A 6,334-nucleotide genomic window follows, 5' to 3' on the forward strand; every position below is an offset into this window, starting at 1 on the left:
AATACGTGGCCAAAGTGTCCTTTATTTGCTTTCTTCTATGTTCGTCGTCTCTTGTGCTTATATATTGTAAAAGCCGGAGATACAGGATGCAGCCAGAAAGCAGTTTCTTAACGAAAAGTCTTGGATTTAAAATATTGTTTATTATTTTTATTTCAATTATTCTAATTGTATAAAAGTAGTAAACTTTGTATCTAGGTATTGTTTTGCGTCTCAAAAGGTGGAATCATTGCATCGCGATATTTTCCCTTAAATAGGCAGGGTTGTTGATATTTGTTTCTGCAGTTGTGACTGGATAGCTTCACTGAGGATGCATAGATGCTGAAATAGCTATATGGAGATGGTGGTCCAACTCTGAATCAAATAAAAACAAAAACTGCCTTTATCTTTCTCCATTAACACAATACTTAAATTAGACACATGTCACAGGAAACTAGTTTCAGAACCTCGAGAAAGCATGAGTTAAAATTCTATTCATCATCATCTTCATCTTCCAGCCGTTATCATCCATTGTTGAATATAGGCCTCTTCTAAGTTTCTCCATGAGCTAGCTCCCTTTCTCCCTTTCTTGAGCTACCATCATCCAGATGCCGGCGGCATATTTACAGATGCTTGCGTGTGTAGACACCAGGGTGTTGAAATCAGTTAGGGTTTGGAGAAACGGTACATTTACAGATGCTAGCGCGTGATGACACCACGGTGTTGAAACCAGTTAGGGTTTGGAAAAACAGTACGTTTACAGACGCTAGCGTGTGTTGACACTAGGGTGTTAAAATCAGTTAGGGTTTGGAAAAACAGTACATTTACAAATACTAACAGATTTGGACACCAGAGTGTTGAAACCAGCTAGCTTTTTTAGTGCTTATATATACATAGTTGCTAACGGCTATTGATTTTGATTTTATTACCTACTGTTGTGGAAAAATATTTAAGTGATTTAGGTATCAATGAATAATTAAACATTGTTGGGATATAAACAATAATACAGAGTGTGTAATTTGGAATAAATTCAATATCTCAAATACTAATTGTTTTTTTGAAAAATGCTCAGACCCGTCGATTAGTATTTCAAATTGTCCTTTTTGACATACAATAATAATGTATACAGGGTGTCCCAATGTAGAGATATGACGTCATCGTTGATTTTCTTAAATGTCAACACTGTCATTTTGATAGCTATTTTGATAGGGTGTGTAAAGTTATACACAACTGCAAAATATCAAATTTTTATTCTCCACCATTTACAAGATAATAGAAAATAACAAAGTTAGGTCTGTAATTTGGAATAAATTCAATAATTAAAATACTAATTGTTTTTTTGAAAAATGCTCAGACCCGTCGATTAGTATTTCAAATTGTCCTTTTTAATATACAATAATAATGTATACAGGGTGTCCCAATTGAGAGATATGACGGCATCGTTGATTTTCTTAAATAGCAACACTGTCATTTTGATAGCTATTTTGATAGGGTGTATAAAGTTATACACAACTGAAAAATTTCAAATTTTCATTCCCTACCATTAACAAGATAATAAAAAATAACAAAGTTATGAAAAGCAATAAGTAATCAAATAATAATTGAATTTAATTATTTCAATTAAGCAAATGCCCATAACGTTGCCCATTGACAATTTGACAATAATTGAGGGCAACATTATGAGTATTTGCTTAATTGAAATAATTATTAAATTCAATTATTATTTGATTACTTGTTTTTCATAACTTTGTTATTTTTTATTATGTTGTAAACGGTAGGGAATAAAAATTTGAAATTCGGCAGTTGTGTATATCTTTACACACCCTATCAAAATAGCTATCAAAATGACAGTATTGCCATTTAAGAAAATCAATGATGACGTCATATCTCTAAATTGGCACACCCTGTATGCATTATTATTATATGTCAAAAATGACAATTTAAAATACTAATCGATGGGTCTGAACATTTTTCAAAAAAACAATTAGTATTTTAATTATTGAATTTATTCCAAATTACAGACATAACTTTGTTATTTTCTATTATCTTTTAAATGGTAGGGAATAAAAATTTGATATTTTGCAGTTGTGTATAACTTTACACACTATCAAAATTGCTATCAAAATGACAGTGTTGCTATTTAAGAAAATCAACGATGACGTCATATCTCTAAATTATTGGGACACCCTGTGTACATTATTATTGTATGTTAAAAAGGACAATTTGAAATACTAATCGACGAGTCTGAGCATTTTTCAAAAAAACAATAATTATTATTTGAGATATTGAATTTATTCCAAATTACAGACTCTCTCTTTATATTAACACAAAAAAAAACAACATAAAAAATAATGTTGTTCTGAAGCTATGTGCTTGTGGCATTTTTATAATTAACTATTTAGATGGGAAAAGCCACAATTAAATTGAAAAAAATAATTTTATTAACGTTTCGACGTCCATATCGGGTGTCGTTGTCAAAATACAAAATACATACTACTAAATTAAACAAAAATGTTGTTGTTTAGTAAAAAATACTTTAAAATGTATAATATATGTATGAATTGCCAATATATAAATGAGTCAGATTAAAAAAATTATTAGTAGAATTTTTTACTAAGCAACAACATTTTTTGTAATATAGTAGTATTTTTTATTTTGACAACGACACCCGATTTGGGCATCGAAACGTTAATAAAATTATTTTTTTCAATTTAATTGTGGCAAAATTTCCCATCTAAATAGTTAATTATAAAAATTCCACAAGCAAATAGCTTCAGAGCAACATTATTTTTTATGTTGTTCTTTTGTGTTAATATATTATTGTTTATATCCCAACAACGTTTAATTATTTACTAATACCTAAATCACTTAAATATTTTTCCACAGCAGTAGGTATATAAAATCAAAGTCAATAGCCGTTAGCATTTATGCATGTATATTAATTACTAAAAAAGCTAGCTGGATTCAACACTCTGGTGTCCAAATCTGCTAGTATTTGTAACTGTACTGTTTTTCCGAACCCTAACTGATTTCAACACCCTAGTGTCAACACACGCTAGCGTCTGTAAACGTACTGTTTTTCCAAACCCTAACTGATTTCAACACCCTGGTGTCTATACACGCAAGCATCTGTAAATATGCTTCCCGGCGTTCTCTTTACATCGTCACTCCAGCGCGTTGGTGGTGGACCTCTGCTTCGTTTGTCCGCTCTCGGTCGCTATTTCAATAATTTCCCAGTCCACCTGTCGTTCGGTGTTCTTACCACATGATCTGCCTATCTCCATTTACTTTTAGCTACATGTCTTTGATTTTTGTTCTTTATCTGATGGTATTATTTGGAATTATGTCTCTACTTGTGATTCCTAGCATGGCTCTCTCGTTACCGTTAATGTTGAGGTCTCTGCTCCGTATGTTATCACCGGCAATACGCACTATTCATACCAGTGACGCTCCCAGGACATATAAAGAAAAGTAGGAAAATGTAACTTGTCTTTAACAAACTATACAAAAAAAAAGAATGTGTGTGTACTTTGTACGCACGTAAGAAGTCATACTTCTATTATTATGATTTCAACGAAATTAATATACTCAACAGGTTATTTGTATTTTATTTGAATATTAAACTAACTTTCTTTACATACTACGTTTAAAAAAATTTTATTAAAACGATAGATACTATAACGATACTACAAAAATATAAAAAAAAAGAATATGAATCGTCCGGGATTTGAACCCGGGACCTCTCGATCTCCGATCACACGTTCTACCACTGAGCCATATTCCTTTTGCTTTGACAGGTTACAAGATTTTTCATACATATTGATAAATTTAATAGACCAAGTGAAGTATACAAAAATACTTTAAATATACTTACTATTATTATAAAATATCTTATTCCCGAGGAAGACAAATCCAAAGACACACAAATTATAAAAAATAATACATTTACTAAGAACACTAATATATCAAAATCCACAAGGAAAGAAAAGTTTTCCTGTAGTTGGCTGTATACCATCAATCACAAAAATTGGAATAAATCCTTTGTAAAAGGTATAAAATTTATTAAAATCCCTAAAGGGCTACATCAGAACAAAACGTTTTCGATTTTATTACAAAATCATCATCAGTGTAAGACCTAAAAGTAAGTATAACCTATTTTATTAATGTAAAATTGATATTTAAATTCTGACTAAGGTTTAAAACAAGTGGTTATACTCACAGTCTGGATGCTAGCTGAGCCACCAAAGAAATATATGGGTAATAACCCTTCAAATATAAAATGTATGCTTTACAGATGCATATTTACTTAAAATGGCTTGTGATGGGCAAAAGGCAACAGGAATAATGCCCTAAGGTAAGGTATTTAAATTCCCAACATGTGGGATGCAAAAACATTTTGAGTTTACATTTCGATGACTTTATGGCAACTGAACGAAATTTGAGTGATGTTTCTGAAAGGTGTCAAAGATCAAACCGAACAATGTGACATAATGGTTACCATGTATTACCTCAGCCAACTGATTGTGATATGATATTTTTAAAAAAATTTTCCAACAGTAATAACTAACATCAACAAAGATGTGGCTGTAATAAAGTTTACCCCAATTTTGTAGGTTGTATTAAATGATTTTTATAATATGGATGGAGCAGTAGCCAGATTGTATGCAACCAACTATACATAATAGTAATGAAAATAAATAAATTGAGGTAATACATGGTCACGGTTCTTAGACATTACTACGGTAGCCTAAATCGACTAACCAATGAACATTAAGGGTGAGATTACGTCACGAGAGTTTACTGTCATTTGAATCGTAATATGATTTTTTTCGAATCCTGAGGAAACCAAGTATTTTAGAAAAATTTAAACGCAGGATGCAAGATTACATTATTACCGAGGGCGGAAAGCCCCTTAGAATAAACAAGCAGATTCTATTGAATGAAATATTTGAAATTAAATATCACACTTCTCTTTTATTTTCAGCCCTGTAACTTATTAAAATAAATATTATAGAAGTTTTCAGGGACTTTCAGCCCTCGGTAATAATGTAGTCTTTCATTCTGAGTTTAAATTTTTCAAAAATATTTATTAGTTTTCTCAGGATTCGAAAAAAATGAATACAATTAAAACACATTGGGAATTTTGACATGCGTCAAGGTTTTGCATTAACTCAATGTAAAATTCTGAACTGTTGAATTCCAGCTTCCCTAATAATTATTTTACATCGAAAGACATTAGAAACTATTTGAAGAGGATTGAAATCTGTATTGGAAATAACTGTTAAAATTGGTCTACGTAATTAAACATATTCCAAAATTTTGTAAAAATGTAATACATTTTAGTTTTCAGCCCAAACTTAGGCCACACACAATGCAATAATCTTCACATTTTTGAACTGTCAATATTTTTATTTTATCATCTATTGTTTAAAAACAATACAGTTGATAAGATACCCTCAGTTGCGGAGAAAGGATTAATAATAAAGATTTTTTTATTCAGTCAATGGTGTGAGCACTGTCAGTTAAATAGTAACGTGTGGCCTTACTTTTACACGCATACCTATTGTGGCAAATGTATCATATTTTTCAAAATTTTGGAATGCATTTAAATCGTAGAACAATTTTAACTTTTGATTTGAATACAGATTTTAATTCTCTACAAGTATTATCTCATGACTTTTGATGTAGAATAATTAGGGAAGCAGGAATTCAACAATTCAGAATTTTACATTGAGTTTCCTATGGCCCTTTTTACGATTCACCACCCGGTATAAGATAAAATGTGTACTATTTGTCTTATTATTTCATAATAACACAAATAATACACATATATACACAATAACACACATTCAATGATCGAAAATAATTTAAAAATATGGGAATGTAAACTCTTGTGACGTAAGGTCAAAAATATAAGTCTCCCCACCACCGTCGGACAAGACAACCGTAATAAAGTCTAATAACCGTGATACATGGTAACCATTATGTCACATTGTTCGGTTTGATCTTTGACACCTTTCAGAAACATCACTCAAATTTCGTTCAGTTGCCATAAAGTCATCGAAATGTAAACTCAAAATTTTTTTGCATCCCACATGTTGGGAATTTAAATACCTTACCTTAGGGTATTATTCCTGTTGCCTTTTGCCCATCACAAGGCATTTTAAGTAAATATGCATCTGTAAAGCATACATTTTATATTTAAAGGGTTATTACCCATATATTTCTTTGGTGGCTCAGCTAGCATCCAGACTGTGAGTATAACCACTTGTTTTAAACCTTAGTCCGAATTTAAATATCAATTTTACATTAATAAAATAGGTTATACTTACTTTTAGGTCTTACACTGATGATGATT

At 30.9% G+C, this 6,334-nt stretch overlaps 1 long non-coding RNA gene across 1 annotated transcript; it reads right to left on the bottom strand.

Moving 5' to 3' along the window:
* Positions 1-3,569: 3,569 nt before the first annotated feature.
* LOC126887014 (uncharacterized) lies at positions 3,570-4,388 on the bottom strand. Its single transcript, XR_007698896.1, has 2 exons — positions 4,196-4,388; positions 3,570-4,111 (listed from the first exon to the last, which is right to left on the bottom strand). It is a non-coding gene; the product is annotated as an uncharacterized LOC126887014 (long non-coding RNA).
* Between the last annotated feature and the right edge of the window lie 1,946 nt (positions 4,389-6,334).

The sequence above is a fragment of the Diabrotica virgifera genome, chromosome 1, assembly GCF_917563875.1.
Source record: "Diabrotica virgifera virgifera chromosome 1, PGI_DIABVI_V3a".
NCBI classification, from domain to species: domain Eukaryota; kingdom Metazoa; phylum Arthropoda; class Insecta; order Coleoptera; family Chrysomelidae; genus Diabrotica; species Diabrotica virgifera.